The following is a 16,915-nucleotide window of genomic DNA, read 5'->3' on the forward strand; positions in this document are numbered from 1 at the left end:
CAGGGTCTAATCCTGGCAAGATTAGACTACTGTAACGCTATATACTTGGGAGCCCCTGAAGCCACCCTGAACTCACTGCAAAAAGTCCAAAACGCCGCAGCCCGCCTACTTACGGACACACCTGGAAGATCCTCCGCCAGGCCGGCCCTCAACTCTCTCCACTGGCTCCCAGTCAGAGAAAGGGTCGTTTTCAAAGCCCTCTGTCTGGCCCATAAAACCCTCAACAACAACGGTCCCCCACTTCTGAAAGAACTTCTAATCCCATACAAAGCAGAGAGAAATCTCCGGTCCAATACAGAAAATCTCATTGCAGTCCCTAGAGTGAGAAAAGCCAAGACCGGTGGCCGTCGCTTTTTGGTTCACACGGCCAAACGATGGAACCATTTACCCCGAAAACTCAGGACAGAACCGAACTATCTCCAGTTCAGAAAAACCTTAAAGACCCTCCTTTTCCCGCAAATATAATTTTCACTAGTTGGCTAAAACCCCTGGAGAAGCAGATCAGCGCTGGGATGGTCTTCGGAGTTACTACGCGCTTTACAAAAACCATTAAATAAATAAATAAATAAATAAATAACTGCAATGGACAAGTATGTGAACTAATTACTGACCTTTTAAAATTGCAAGCTTAAATCTGCCAACCTTCTCATGCGTTCAAAATTTTATTTTGGGTTCTAAGCTGATTTCTGGTGTGCTGGTATCTGTAGTTTTCTAGGGACCAGCCATGTTTTCTCTTTTGTTGCAACACCCAACCGACACCTATGTGATAAGGGCATTTCATCTTAAAATGACGCTCTGCTTGAGGTCATCCATCAGAATGGACGATGGGTAATTTATGCATCGACAGGTGACTGTTACTTGTCTACCTTCATGGACACTGGCGTCTCACTGGTGAGATTTCAAGGGGACGTTATAGCAAATTGAGACTATACGCGCTAGGACACTCATGGGTCTGGGGTGGCTTCTAGACAGGAACTGGGTAATAGGCAGGGAGGTGTCAGGGTGTGGCCAATAAAAAGTGCTGTGTAATGTTCAGTGTGTGAGTGTATGCTGAAGAATAAAGTAAGGTTTGACCGCAGCTCCAGTGTGGCGTATTTCATCTGCATGCTCCAAGGCAGGGGAAGACTCTACAGGAGTGAAGTATTTACATTTTGCCACAGATTAAGGGGCAAGAGAGTTCATAGAGATCCTTAGATTGTTTAGTATTGCTATCTTCTTTCCTTGTTATGGGGAGCGTGACTTTGAGTCAGGTTATCTATCTATATTTTGTGAAATCATGTCTGATTCTTGGTCCAATAGGTCATTCTAGGGCTCACACTATGTTCCAGTACTACTGAAAAAACCAAGATAAAATCTTCTCCAGCCAAGCCTCAGTGTAAGTCAAGAACCATGCTTGGCCAAACACTGATAGCGCAAGACACTCTCATAGAAATCAATGAAGGCAGGGAAGAACAATAATAACGTAAAGCGAAAAGTAGGAAAATCAAAAGGAAGCACTTTTTGTTTCAAAACATATATAAATTATTAAACAAAAAAATCCACAGAATATTGATTTTTGCTACAAATAATAGAGAACACATGTAATAAAAAGATAAATTCATATTTGATGCACCTCTTACTGCAATGGACGCAGGGAAAATGAACAGCCAGGACTCACCACACACATCAACAGGTAAAACACATTACAATGGCAGCCAATCACATCTTCTGCCCACAAAAGAGAGTGAGCCATAGGCCTAATAAAACCTTTTTCTCCATATCAGTGAATGCCTTTAATACTTGGGCCCTCATTTTGCTGAAAAATGTTTTGAGGGGGAGAAATAGAATTTAAAGGCAGATGATCTACATCAATTCAACAATTCTGTATATAATTGACAAGGGAGAACTTAACCAGTTCTGATGGCGAGATAGAACATTTTTTATTTTAAATACAGGTTTCGCTGCTCAATGGTGATCAAAAATGAACTTAGAGTTTGATGTTCTCTTGATGATGTGGTTAGCACTATGGAATCTCTGCCTAATGGGAAGGTCACGGGGAAGGATGCTATACCTATAGAGTAATATAAGATCTAATCAGAGATTTTAGCTCCTGCATTCTTACAGGTTATTCAGAGTATTGGCGAAAGAGGTGAGAAACCTCTGTCTAGGTATCCCATCCATATTGCAGTATCTTAAAGAACATCAAGACTGAGGATGATCGTAGATCAAAGCGGCCTATTTTACTCATCAACGCGGATGCTAAAATATATTTAAAACTATTGGCTTCTTGGCTTGCAAGAGTTATAGAGCATTTAGCTAGTTCACACAACATGATTTTATACTAGATTTATACTACTGCAAAAGCATGGGAACAACAGGACGCCAACCACTATCTTTCGCAGTTCTTTTGGTTGAAATGCGCTCTTGTGCCTGAAATTTATTCAAGGACTCAATTCACACTAAAATAAAGTGCAAAATGGTGGGTTGGCATGTTGTGTAATTACAAGTAATTTTGCGTGGAATTTCATGTAATTACGCGAAAGCAAATTACGCTAATTTCGCACAACCCTGTTTATACCTGGACGGGATATTAACACTCACATAAATAATGCTATTGCATTATTACACATCCAAAACGTGTCCAAACAGGCCAGTATGATACTAGTTGTTGCAGAGATGGCGATTGACTGCTTTTCATGGCGCCATCTATGGGCAGTTATGGTCAAGATAGGATTTAGTGATAAGGAACTTCAGCTTATTTGGAGGTAACATGTAAAACCTGTTTCAAAGAATGTTGTAATGGGGCAGATCTCAGAGTATGTACATATTGGTAGGGGTACCCTTCAGGGCTGCCCCATTTCCCCGCTATTATTCACTATGTATCTGGAACCATATATACCTACTATACTCCAATTATTTCTGTGTCAGTCAATGGTATGGAATTAAAATGATCCGCATATGTGGACAATATAGCTGGCTATTCGCTAAATGCCATATCAGAATTTTATATAATAGAGATAGAAGCTAAACATTTTGGACACCTTTCTGTATACAGACTCAAAGCATCCAAAAACCAAATGATGCTCAATTATGAACATGGAGTGAGAGATCATCCTATTATTTTTCCAGCATCTTCTATGGGGGCTACATGAGGTGCAGAAAGGGAGTCTATTATATTACCTAATTACGAAGTTCTGATTAAGCAATGTTTAATTGAGATGTGAGACTGGCATTGCCTATCGATTAGCAAAGCCTCTAGTAATCTGATTACAATTAATATTCTAACAAAATGTTTACATTTGCTTCACTCTATTCCTATTAACTTCCTTAATCTGTTCTTTGAGTATCTCGATTCTATAACCAATAGTTTTTTTTGGGGTTTAATTGAAACCTAGACAGGCTATACCATTTATCAAATTCATCTGAATGTGCTCTTCTAGATTTAAAATTGTAATATTTGGCTACCATGTGCCAGGGTGTTTGAAGTTTGAAATAAAATAAACTCCGTAATAGGAATCAATTGAGGTATCAAAAGGGCTTAGGAGAGGAAACAAATGGATTTTTGCTCAGAAGTTGTGACCCAAAAAATTTCAAGCAGATTCGATTTAAGATTTTCAAATCTCTACATACCGCATGGAAACATATTTGAAAGGTTGCCAATATTCCCATAATTATTGCGTACAATCTATTTTTGGGGAAATCTGTATCACCAGAAATGTTTCGAAATCCAGTAAAAAAGACTGAGCCCAATATCGTATTCTGACTGTGAGGCATTTATATCCAAACGGTATATTTCAGAGATTAGGGGGCATATGTATCAACATCACCATTTGCGATTCTCAAATAGCGATTTTTAAAGAATCGCTATTTGAGAATTGCAAAACGGGATGTATTTAAAAAATTGCAATTAAGGAATACCTGCCCATTCATTTCTATGGGCCAGGAGACCCATAGTAATGAATGGGAAGTAATTCTCAAATAGCGATTCGCAATTTGCTAATCGCAATTTGAGAATAATTTCAAAGGTGCAAGGGTGTCATGATGACACCCTGATGCACCCCTGAAATGAGCATGTGTGTGCATATGGCGCACATACATGCCCCAAGGGCATGTATGAGCGCCACGTGGCACTTTGTAAAATTCAAAAAAGTGCATTTTGAAAGGAAATCGCAAATTACCACCAACTAGAAGTTGGTGGTAATTTGCAATTTCTTAAGGATAATTCGCACAACTTGGGTGCTTTTTACATATCATTTAAGAAATCGCAATTTGCGATTACTTAAATGCTTACGCAAAATTAAGAAATCGCTAAATTAGCAATTCCTTAATTTTGCGATGGGATATTGGCTCATACATCCCGATTAGCGATTTTTTAATCGCAAACACTGTAATTTTGCGAATCGCAGCGTTTGCAATTAAAAAATCGTTTGACACATATGCCCCTTGGTGACTTAAAAAATAAGTATCATCTTCCAAGAAATAGTCCCAAAAAACAATATTTACAGATTCAAGACTGTGGGGCTCAATATGATGGTGTGCGGACATCAGTCCGCCCGCCATCATTACGGGGATGGTACCGACCGTCAGACATGTGCCGGGCCAATTAGGATGCGCCTGCCATACGTGCGGGCGCATCCTGGCCTTTTTTCCATTGCCGACGGTGCTGCTGGCTGCAGCACCGTCCGCAATGGTAAAAGGGCATGCACAGCATTTCTCTGCACTACGTGGCAGGCACCACGCGGTGCCTGCCACCTGGTGCAGGGAACTGCAGGGGGTACCATGGTTACCCCCCAAGTGCACCTACTACCCCCCACCCGCCTGGGTGCCCGCAACGGGCCACCAAAGCCAATCCCCGCCAGCCTATCCATGGCGGCAACGCTGCCATGGAAAGGCCTTGGAACAACCCACATCACAATATGGCTGGCGGTGCCACCACCATATTACTGTCCCAGCTCCGCCCGGCCGGCAATCGTAACAATTGCCGACCGGCGGAAAAGCAGCGGATGGACTTTGCGTCCGCCGCGATACCCACCACCATCATAATATGGCGGGGGTATTTCTCGTTATGATGTCGTAATGGTCGGTGGTGATCGTTACGCCATCGTAATGAGCCCTTATTTTATGAAAATTTGCCCTCAAGACGTATGCTCAGAACAAATTGATGTAAAGGATCTGGTTATGTGCAGCCATGCTAAACCATCCATCCAAGTATCCTATTGCAAACTCATAAAAAAAAAATCAGAGGGGTAGAGTTGAGATCATTGCAGATAAATGGTCAGAAAAATTAGGGACCAATAACTCAACAGAGGAGATTCCATACGTATATACTTTACCCCATATAACATATAAAAATGTCAGTTTAAAATTATAGCAGTTTAAATTTATTAGTATCCTCTATCATTCACTAACCAAACTAAAGTGGGGGGAAAAGGTTGGATTTCAATTGCCCAAAAGGCAGACTGCCTAAAGCTAATGATCTGCATGTTTGTGAACTGTCAGGAACTCAATGATGTTTGGACTTACATAATGGAAAGGCTATTTAACCTTTTTAATATGGAAATTTTATTGTTGGTTCAAAGTATAATGTTGGTTACAGATAAAAAATATAACAGGTTTCCTAATGCAGACACTATATATCTCAGCATCTTTATATAGTCAAAAAGTTGATCAATTAATTGTCAATGTCATTATGAACTTAAAGCAGCTCTTGCGAAAATGTTCTAAAAGAACATGGCACCATTTAATTTTGTGAATTTGGAAGAGCAGCGATTTAGGATCTATTGTTAAAATAATTTCGAAGGGTGCACTTTATGGGAACATGTTTGTGTATTTATGAAGTTTCGGCAATTATGAGTTGACGGTTTTGGCTTATCATTGTAATTCCCTTGGTTCCTTCCAATAAAAAAAGAAATGACGGTAGACGCTCTTGATGGTCGAATTACGCATTTGGAACAAGACACAACACAGAAGACTAGAACCTCGTTGGTTATTAGGGAGCAAAAATAGACCATATGTGAGCTCTATCAAAAATTAGATAAATATACATTTACTTCTTACTACAGAAGATATGAACGAAAGGGGGTAAGTCAGGGAGGCTGATGGCCTGGCTGTCACGTAGGAAAAATCCAGAGTACCATATTCTAAGAGTAGGAGATGAAACAGGTGTGCACAGGACCACCCTAGCTGCAATTACTTATGTATGCTTTGTTATCTTCAGGTGCTTTATGCGCAACACATACTATTTGACCCAGGCCATGTCACGAGATGTATTATCAGAGCTCGACTATTAGTGCTTCCCACTCCCTTTTAACTGAGAAATTGGAAGAACCATTAAATAGATTACAACTGGGTAACATTCTACAGGGCATGCAAAAGAGCAAGACTTCAGTCTCAGATGGCCTACCAAATGAGGTCTGTTCTAGCAAGGGACGCCTGACAAATTGCTGGGAATGCTTCTGGAGGTGTGAAATAAGACTTAAATATGGGTTATCAACCTCCAAGCAATACATTATAATTATAATGTTGCCTGCACCCAATGAGGAACCAGTAGACTACAGGTCTTATAGATTCCCAATATGGATATACACATTATCACAAAAGCTATGGCAGCGAGACATGTGGCAGCTATGACATCGTTGGTACATCCACACCTATCTGGACTTGTTACGGGCAGAAATACAATTTTAACTTAAGCAGATTGGCACAGATTTGGAACTTTCTAGAGAAGAGTGAAGGAGATTTCTTAGTCTACTCCCTAGATATTTAGATGGCCTTTGAGTCGATCAGATGGAACATTCGCTTTGCGATGTTGAGATATCATTGTAACCCCTGTTTTATTGGTTGGAATAAGTTACTTCACTTTCACTTTAGCGCGTGAGTGATTTCTGAAAGCTGGCAAGCCTGATGAGGGTCTCACCACTCCTCGTCCTTCTTTCCATGGCACCGTTGGCACGGATACTTGGGGAGGAAATGTGTGACTGGAGTGCAGGGGGTAAGGATAATGCCCTTATTATGCCTCTGTCAGTCACGGCTCCTGCAGGTAAGTGCGGTGAGGGTGCGGGCGTGGGGCACAGGGTGGGGAGAAACTGACATATGACGGGATAGGGAAAATTAATAAATAAATCCTATTCCGTAGTCTGTCGACTTACCCTCCAGCGCCCCACTGCACTTACCTGCAGGAGCCACGACTGTAGGTGCACACTAGTGTATTGTTTGGAGCCCAAGAGAACATCCTACAATTGTTCCTTGTATTAGATGAGTTTGCAGAGTTGTGTGCTTAAAGACCAACTGGCCCAAATCCCGTCTATTCCCTGCCGGGGAATGAATTCATTATGACATACATGACTTTTCCAGTTTTGGAATATTGTGGCAAACCAGAGCACTGAAGTTTTTGGGTATCCAGGTAGTGCACAGAATCCATGACAATGAAGAATTGAATGTAGGCAGATGCTTAGAGGCCTGCAAAACGTAATAGAACTTTGGACAATTTTTTCACTGTTATTGGTAAGATGGCAATTTTTTCATGACTCTTATAAGTATTTTAAGGTGTAAAGTGTCTTCTGCCAAATGCATTATTTGTTGAATTGCACCACACTACTGTGGACAGGGTCTAACCCAGAACTAAGCTTGCAACTCTTAAGCTTTGATATCATCGGAGGGGGCTGGCACTGCCAGATCTTGAATACTCCTAGCTGAACTGCATTTGATTTGGCACCTATATCCAAGCTGGCACTGTCACCTTCCTGATAGTTTCACTCTTGGCATGTGCAACTGCACGTTTAACCACATGCAGTCAAAATGGTCATGCACTGGCACAGACACCATCATACGACAAACTGACATGTACAACAATACATGATAATAGGACAGAGAGACACAGCCACTATTAGGACTTTGGGATAAGGATAGATAGACAGTTAAACGGGAGATTTTGACACTGAGATGTAGGTCAGAAACACAAGACTAAGGAGACAAGGCAAGGGAACAGAGAACCATTAACAAGGGTTGCAGGCATAGCTACAAAGAGACAGGGAAATTGGAACCAGAGACTTGGCTACTGCCAATACCACAAGGAGAGACAGACACAGGGAGAAAGACACATGGACATATGGACAGAGGGACAAGGGAGGCGCGGGCAATGATTCTGACCCTAAGCAAGAGTGAACCCATGGGATCCTCCTCTTTGATATCTTCTGGCAGAGAGCTTGACCTTGACTGGAGTATACAGTGGAGAGCAGGGTTAGTGCAAATCATTATGAAGAGGGACACATGGGAGGGAGGGGACCTGTTAAGCGAAAGGACAGGTGGAGGAAGAAAGATCCAGACAGAATCTTCTCTATTTGTCATTAATTTTAACTTTTCTTAATAATAACCTACAAGGCACATTTAGTATGAGTTTTCTATGAAAAATACATGTATTCTTGGACCTTTACTTGAAAATAGAAGAACTTTGAATGAGCATGTAAGGATAGGATTTAGGCCAGAACATTGAAGTTATCCACTACAGAACCTTCGATGATATTATTGGATATCTCTGCAAACATACATATATATATTTAGACATTTGTAAAGCGCGGCTGTCACCATTGCAGGCATCCTGGCGCTGAAAGAAAAAGAGACTGTAATGAGAGCGGGCTAGCAAGGGAAAAGCCAGGTTTTAATCTTCCTTCTGAAGGGGAGGAGTTCGCTGGTGTGTCTAATCTCGATAGGGAGAGTATTCCACAGTCTGGCGGCAGTCACTTCGAAGGATCTGCCCCCGGCTCTGACCTTCCTGAATCTAGGAACAACTACCAGTTTAGCGACAGAAGATCGAAGCTGTCTGGATGGGGTATACCAGGCAAATTTAGATTGCAGAGGAGCTGGACCAGCTCCATGGAGAGCCCTAAAAACTATACAGAGGGCCTTAAAATGAATTCTCTGTCTTATAGGAAACCAATGCAGTTTTGCCAATGCGGACGCTCCATGAGAACTTCTCGGCAACCTCAAAGCCAGTTTAGCAGCAGCTGATTGGACCCTCTGGAGCCTGTCAAGCAAGAACTTAGGGGACCCGAGCAGGAGGGCATTACAGTAATCCAACCTACTAAGAATGGTACATCTGACCACTTGGGCGCGGGCAAGGGTAGGTAAGAGGGGCAAGACTTTCCTTAGGGAGCGAAGGATGGCAAAACAGCAGGCAGACGTTTTTTGAACATGCGTCTCCATGCTGAGCCTCTGATCCAACATGACCCCAAGGTTGCGCACAGATTCCACCGGCCGTACGTTGGACCTCGTTTCCGGAGGCCAAAAATTAGTTGGAAAAGGTTGGGGAATCCTAGTACCTGCGCTGAAAAGCACCTCCGTCTTTCCTGCGTTAAACTGAAGGGAGTTATCCTTCAGCCAACTAGACGTTTCACGCAGACAATTATGTAAAGCCTCTACGGAGGTTGAGTCATCACCTTCCAGGGAGAAAATCATCTGCGTGTCGGCGGCATAGTTCACAATCCTGATGCCGAAGCTTTTGATGAGAGAGATCAAAGGTCTAAGGTATATATTAAAGAGAATTGGGCTGATTGCCGAGCCCTGAGGGACTCCATGTATTACCGGGGAAAAAGTTGACTGGAAAGGTGACATGGATACTGCCTGCTGCCTATCCTGCAAAAATGAATGGAGCCAATGCAGTGCGGTATCTCTCACTCCCACAGCCGCCGCATTAGGATCCTATGGTTCACCGTGTCAAAGGCGGCAGACATGTCGAGCAGGATCAGGAACTCTGCCTGTCTTCTGTCTGCACGCCTTTGAAGCTCATCCATAGCGGTGATAAGGGCTGTTTCGGTCCCATGAGCAGGCCGAAAACCGAATTGGTCCCCATCTAATAATAGATGGCGTTCGAGATAGTTGGAAAGAGTGTTACTGACCAAACGCTCAGCTATCTTGGCGGGGAAGATGGGTCGATAGTTCTTAGAACAGTCAGGGTCTAAGGAGGGCTTCTTTAACAGAAGAGAAACGAACGCCCTTTTCCACTGAGCTGGAACAGTACCAGTCACCAGAGATTGGTTACAGACTTGGTGAAGTAGGGGGAATAGTTCATCCTCAAATTCCTTCCAAATTTTGGGAGGCACCGGATCCAAAGGAGAGCCAGAGACGATCCCTCTGGCTAATTTAGTGAAGGCCTCATAAGTAAGTAGCGGGAACTCGAGTAGCGGTTCACTCATAGCCAGGGCAAGGCCAGTCGATCGTTCTACTGGAAAAACAGGGCTCAGGCCAGATGGGGGCCAAACTCCGGAGGCATGTCCAGGTCTTTAAGGATGAGTTCGATTTTTTCCTTAAAAAATGCGGCAAGGTTGTCGCAAAGATCTTGGGACGGGACAATCGCATTCTTGGAGCACTCCGGGTTAGTGACGCTGTTTAGTATGTTAAAAATACTCCTGGAGTTGTTGATGGTGTTGCAAATCAGCGAGGAATAGTATTCAGTTTTAGATTTTTTAATCAGATTCTTATAGGTAGAGACCTTGGTTTTCCAGAGCTCTTTCAAGGTGTTATTATAATCGCGTCTCCACCTTCTCTCCGCTTGTTTACAGCCTTGCTTTAAATTTTTTAGTTCGTCATTGAACCAGGGGGCAGAGTCTTTGCCCTTGCAGCTATGTGTTTTTAACGGGGCATGGGCATCGAGGACCGTAGTAATTCTGGTGCAGAGAGAGGTGTAATTTTCATCTATGTTCAACTTCTCATCGAAGGGCTGTTCCAAATGGAACACCTCACCGGTAAGGTGCCGCCAAATGAGGGCCCTCCAGTCTCTAATCTTAATTTCCGTAGACAACACGGGGGTTTTATGAGGACCGCTGCTCGTGTGAATAAAGAATTTAACGAGTGAGTGCTCAGTCCAATCCATAGGTAAGGTATCCCCCATCGCCACCAGGTCGGGGGCCGCGAAGACCAAATCTAAGAGATGACCAGCTGTATGGGTGGCTTTAGTGACAAGTTGAGAAAGACCAAAACTATCACAGGCTTGGGCTAGGTTCCCGAGACCCGAATCAAGGGTCCCGTTGCACCAGAGATTAAAATCACCAAGGATGAGAAGCTTATGATGGGAGAGGGCGATATTAGTTAGGGTAGTTAGTAATGCTTGTTGCTGCTGAAGGCTAAATAAACCTGGCGGGCGATAGCATACTATTGCGGTGATATTAGACCCGGAGTGGGTCTGTATTGATAGTCCTAGCAGCTCAGTCCCCAGAGTAAGGTCTAAAGTAAGGGCCTTGATGCAACAAGAAGCTCTAAAAATAACTCCCACTCCCCCGCCTCTACCAGTAGGCCTAGGGGTGTGTAGGAATTTAAACCCAGGAGGACACGCAAACCCAGAGTCAACCAAACAGTCAGGACGGGTCCAAGTTTCCATCATAAAAAGAATGTCCAATTCGTGAGTCTCAATCAAGAGTTGGATCTCCATACTATGTTTAGGCAGGGACCTAACATTAAGAAGCCCACACTTTAAACGATCGTCACACAGAAAGTAGGCTCGAGGGTGCGATGTGAGTGACAGGGAGAGAGTTCCTTTATCCGCATGGAGCTCGCCTATTCGGATGAGCGCCTCCCTGGAGTAGGAGCCCCCAATGGGAAGCCGATCAGGATAAGGGCCAGGGCAGGCAGCGTAACTGGCCCATTACGCTACCTTGGCGCGGCGGGCGCAGACGGGCTTACCTTTGGCGTGCCCGCTGCGCTCGTCCGCTGCGCGTTCTACAAATGCACATCTTTGTAGTGGGGAGGAGGGAGTGGCCTCCCGGCAGTGGGCGTGGCCTAGTTAGCGAGGCTGATGGCTGCTGTATCTTTTTCCCACCCGCGGCAGCGTGATCAGGAGCTGCGTGAGGATGTATCAGCAGGTATGCAGGGGGGGAAGTGCCCAGGGAGCAACGTGACACAGATGAAAACAATGGTGGCAATTTCAGTATTTTTAAAAACTCGGCTAAAATCTCCCGGCTTCCGCCTCAGGAGTCTATTCTCTGAAGCGCGCTCGTCAAATCAGTGCGCCTTTATAGAGAAAGGGGGCGTGGCCTCCCGGCAGTGGGCGTGGCCTAGTTAGCGAGGCTGATGGCGGCTGTATCTTTTTCCCACCCGCGGCAGCGTGATTAGGAGCTGCACGAGGATGTATCAGCAGGTATGCAGGGGGGAAGTGCCCAGGGAGCAACGTGACACAGATGAAAACAATGGTGGCAATTTCAATATTTTTAAAAACTCGGCTAAAATCTCCCAGCTTCCGCCTCAGGAGTCTATTCTCTGAAGTGCGCTCGTCAAATCAGTGCGCCTTTATAGAGAAAGGGGGCGTGGCCTCCCAGCAGTGGGCTTGTCCTAGTTAGCGAGGCTGATGGCGGCTGTATCTTTTTCCCACCTGCGGCAGCGTGATCAGGAGCTGCGCGAGGATGTTTCAGCAGGTATGCAGGGGGGGAAGTGCCCAGGGAGCAACGTGACACAGATGAAAACAATGGTGGCAATTTCAATATTTTTAAAAACTCGGCTAAAATCTCCCGGCTTCCGCCTCAGGAGTCTATATCAATATGCTATTTAGAATTTTGGTAAACAAGATCATTCACTTACTCATATTATGCTTTGTTTCAAGAAAATACTGCTGGTTGTAAGTCTTTAGGTGACATCAAATAGGATAGGTGCTTTTAAAGACAAGGTTCTAGATGAAGCAAACTGTTACTTGTATCTGCATTGGCTTTTGTAGCAAATTTAAAATTCCACTTCTGTTTACTGCCCATAGTGGTGTAATGGGCTGCTCCCTTAGCATTTACTATATGAAGTAGCCGGTCAATGGCAGAGAATTGGAGTCCATTTACTGCGACAAATGTTTGAATTTAATAACATTATCAGTTTTCAAAATCTTCCAAGACATTTGCACAAATGTATGTGTTAGACCAGTCAGCCTTAGGGTGGTCTTCCCCAAACATTTTGCCTTTTTCCCTCCATTTTTCCTAACATTCATTTTTGTTTTCATTAGGACTGCTAACCAGTGCTAACGTGCTTGTGCTCACTACCCTAACATGGGACAATTGGCTTACAACTGTTGAGTACATTTAATTTACTTATTTACAACTGATGAGCACATTTAATTTACTCATAAGTCCCTTTTAGAGTGGTATACAATATTCCCTGGGCATGTACAATAAAAAATACTAGTATACCTGCAGCAATGGTTGTGCGATCCACTTGTGTAGTCTCTTAAAAAGTGTCCCAGGCATGCCATTGCAGCATGAATGCAGTTTTAAACTGTCAGTTTGACTTGGCAATACAACCCCTTTCCAAGCCTTATACTCCCCTTTTATTGCACACGCCACCCTTAAGGTAAGCTCTAGGTAGCCCATAGGGCAGGGTGCATTGCAATTAAAAGGTTGGACATGTACTTTTAAGTTTTACATGTCCTGGTAGTGGGTTTTCTTATTACATTTAATAAGTGCTAACTTTTGATTAGGAACAGATAGGCATTTCATGTTTAGTTTCTGTGAAATTGTAATTAAAAATCATTTTTAATGGTAAAGTCGGATTTTAAATTACAAAATTGAAAAAGACACTTTTAGAAAGTTGCCATTTTCCTTCCCTTTGAAATTTGGGGCCTGCAGCCTGTCCTAGGTCACATGACTGGGTGCAGCTGGCACTTTGACTCTGTGAATTCCTCCCAGTCAATCACACAATAGAAGAATTAGGCATGGCTGAATGGGCTATACTGGTGGTCTGGGCCCAACCCCAATTGCAACTAAATAGGCTGTGCTCTGTCTTCACACAAAGTTCTGGTCACCACTGCATTGTCTCTGGAGACTGCTTGGGGCCAGGGCAGGCGAGTCAGGAAATTCCAAGCACTTCAAAGAGAAACCTCTAGAAACGTCTCCAATTTCAAAGAAGGCGGCAGGTATAAAAAAAGGACCCTCAGACCCAATCTTCAGTTCATTTTCTGGACCTGGGAAGGCCTGCTGTGTACTCCACAAGACTGCTTTGTTGGATCTGGAAGGACTGCTTTGCTGCCAGGAACCTGCCTTGAACCATTGGAGGCCTGCCCTGCTCTTTGCGCCCTGCTTCATCACTTGAACTCAAAGTTACCAGGGTGACACCAAGGGCTAGTTTGCTGGCTTCCTGTTCAGAGCCACAGGGACATTAAAGGCTCCCACCATATTGAACCTCCATCTAGACCTAGCCTAAGTGAGTCCTGAACACCCGAGTGATGTCCTTCCAGTCCTGGACCCTTGGTTGGGGTGTTAAAAGCACCCAGATAGCCAATACCTAAAACTTGGGACTTCAAAAAATGTTGGTTAAAAACTTCTCTGAGAACCAAAGGAAGAACAGGACAAACCTGTTGTTTGATCCGCCTAAGGTACATCGCTGCTCAGCCTGACTACGGGGTAGCTCCCACTATGTTCTTCTCTGCCGCAGCATATCCTGTTCAGCAGTCCTTCACCACAGGGTCATTCGGCCTCCTGGAACTCTCGTTGGCTACAGTCTCCTGCGCAGTCCTTCCGGAGATATTCGTCCAAAAAAGTGAATAAGTCCAAACATAAAAATATTCACTGGAACTTTCGTTCAATGGCTCCCCGACGATGATGCGCTCTCCTCAGACACCGCCTGCAGCCTTGCCCAACTGAATTTTACCTTCTCAAAACATTTTCTTAAAAATGTCCATAGGTAAGTGCCTACCAGGCCCAACCCACTTCTTATATCGGACCCACGCTCTATCACGGTCAGCCATATTTTTCAACATTTGACCAGCTCTTGCACAATTAGATATCCGGAGATTGCCCTTTGATCTTTTAGGCACTATCTTTTCTAAAAACTTCAAAAATTCATAACTCCGGTTCTACCGATAGTATGTTTATTGTTTTGGTGTGAAATAATTTATTAGAATTCGATTTTTCTAAATTGGTGTGAGATTGTTCTTGTTTTCACTTTATTACTGTTTGTGTGCTGCATAAATACTTTACACATTGCATTTAAGTTAAGCCTGACAGCGTTTTGTGACAAGCTACCAAGGGTTAAGCACAGGTTAATTTAGTGGCTTTTTGTGGTTCACCCTGACAGGAATTGTACCTGTTGCTTGAACAGGGGTCACCCCCCCCCCCCCATTCAACCGACTACACAATGTCTCAATGTGCCAAGTGACTTGAATCATTTATAAAAAAAAGTGTTGGATGATTTGGGGATTAATGATGATACAGAGTTTTTGACGAAGGATTTCTCATGCTTTCAGAGGAAGAGAAACACTGGCATCCCTGGATGTGTACCTTTGGGATAGTTGGTCTCTCACTTTGCTGTTGTCGATTAATTGCATAAAGAAAATTCATTATCCAAGTTTCCAAGAAGTACATTAAAATACGTTTTAAAAAAATTTTTATAAGGAAAAATGAAGCAACTTTAGATTGCTCTTTTCTTCCATGGTGCTCAGCTCTATGGAATCTGACAACATTTAAAATGGGACCAAACCTGTTTTCGCCATATTTATTGCGCATCTTATTGGAATATGATATTTATCAAACAATATTTTACCTATCGAGAGTACATGCACGTTGTCTTTAGTATTAATGGTTAGATTTTGACAGATATTTACCTTTTCTTTTAATTGTAAATGGTTGAAATGAGAAAGAAGTCAATGAAATTATTTTCTCTTTTTAGACGCCATCCACAGGAAGTATACGACAGCTGTGATTGACAGACCCCTTCAGATCCCAGGGATGCAAAATCCTAGATCAAGAGCAGAAGGACAATGCTTGAGATGGCTGCTCGAACAAAAGAAGATTTCTCTCGAGCTACGAAAGGAGACCTTTTCTTTCCCAACCAAGGAGAAAATAATATTTTGCTATAATATCCCAGATTGCATATGTTTCTATATTTTACAGCAAATGCATGCGTTTTAATTTTTTCAGAGAAGAGAACACTTGTTCATACGAGTGGCCTCTTCGGATGCCATGGTGACATAATTGCCTCCATGCATATGCTTTGATTCTGCATTGGTCACAGAGTGTTGGTCTGGTGAAGTACCTTAGTCTACCGCCAGGTGATATTTTATGCTTCTCTGATGCCACAGTTCAGAGTTTCTCCAAATATTTATTTTGCTACGATATTACATTGAGATGCTCCTCTATGTTGCACCGTAGCCGGATTTCCTTTTGACTTTGCAAGTGAATAGTGTCAAACTGGAAAAACACACAGAAACTTTTGTGGTCACCACAGAGCAGTTCAACTCTAGGTTACTTTCAATCTGTTTATGAGCGCATAACTAGATGTCCCGTAGTTCCCATATTAGCTGAAACCTGAAACTAAAATGTAATGTATTAACTTGCATCGCCTGTGTTACATTTATGGTCGATCTTTTTGTAAGTGTTTGAAAAAGGGGAATTATCAATAAATCGGAAAAATTAGTTTTTAAAGATCCGATCAAAATGTATGTAATAACCAGAATTTACAATGTGCAAATTAAAAACACATAATATATTTTACATTCATGTAATACGATTTTTTCTGGTTTTATAGCAGTCTCATTGACCAAATCTAATTGTACATTTAATTCCACATTAAATTCCTGCCTTGCTGATGAATGTAGTAATCCATCGCACATTTTATTTATTTTACCCTCCCGCCCCCATATCCCTAAACCTTTGGCCTAATTTAACCCCTGTTCTCCCAGTGTATCTACATATTCCGGTGAACTGCATGGCGTGTGGTTGGTCATTACGGCAGTCACGGGGTTAAAGTTCGACCTAGCATAAGCCTGAAATCAATGTTTCACTTTTAAAACTTGAAATTATCTGTGACAGGGCTCAAGTTAAGAATTCTTATTTTTGTTTAAACAGTATCCACTACAAAAGAACACATTCCTATACCCATCCAAGTTTTTACCCTGCTTTACCCCTTCACTGCCCACAACATAAGAGGTGGGCCAGGAACAAATAAGAGAGCGATAATTCCTGTTTGAAGAGAAGAC

At 43.0% G+C, this 16,915-nt stretch overlaps 1 protein-coding gene across 1 annotated transcript in view; it reads left to right on the top strand.

Moving 5' to 3' along the window:
- LOC146860530 (uncharacterized) overlaps nucleotides 1–16,430 on the top strand; it is a 421,554-nt gene extending 405,124 nt beyond the window's left edge. The window contains exon 5 of the transcript XR_014979157.1: nucleotides 15,607–16,430. The gene's annotated coding sequence lies outside the window, so the exon portion shown is untranslated. The remainder of the gene's footprint in view (nucleotides 1–15,606) is intronic.
- The last annotated feature ends 485 nt before the right edge of the window (nucleotides 16,431–16,915 follow it).

This window comes from Triturus cristatus, chromosome 3_1 (assembly GCF_964204655.1).
Source record: "Triturus cristatus chromosome 3_1, aTriCri1.1, whole genome shotgun sequence".
In the NCBI taxonomy this organism is placed as follows: Eukaryota; Metazoa; Chordata; class Amphibia; order Caudata; family Salamandridae; genus Triturus; species Triturus cristatus.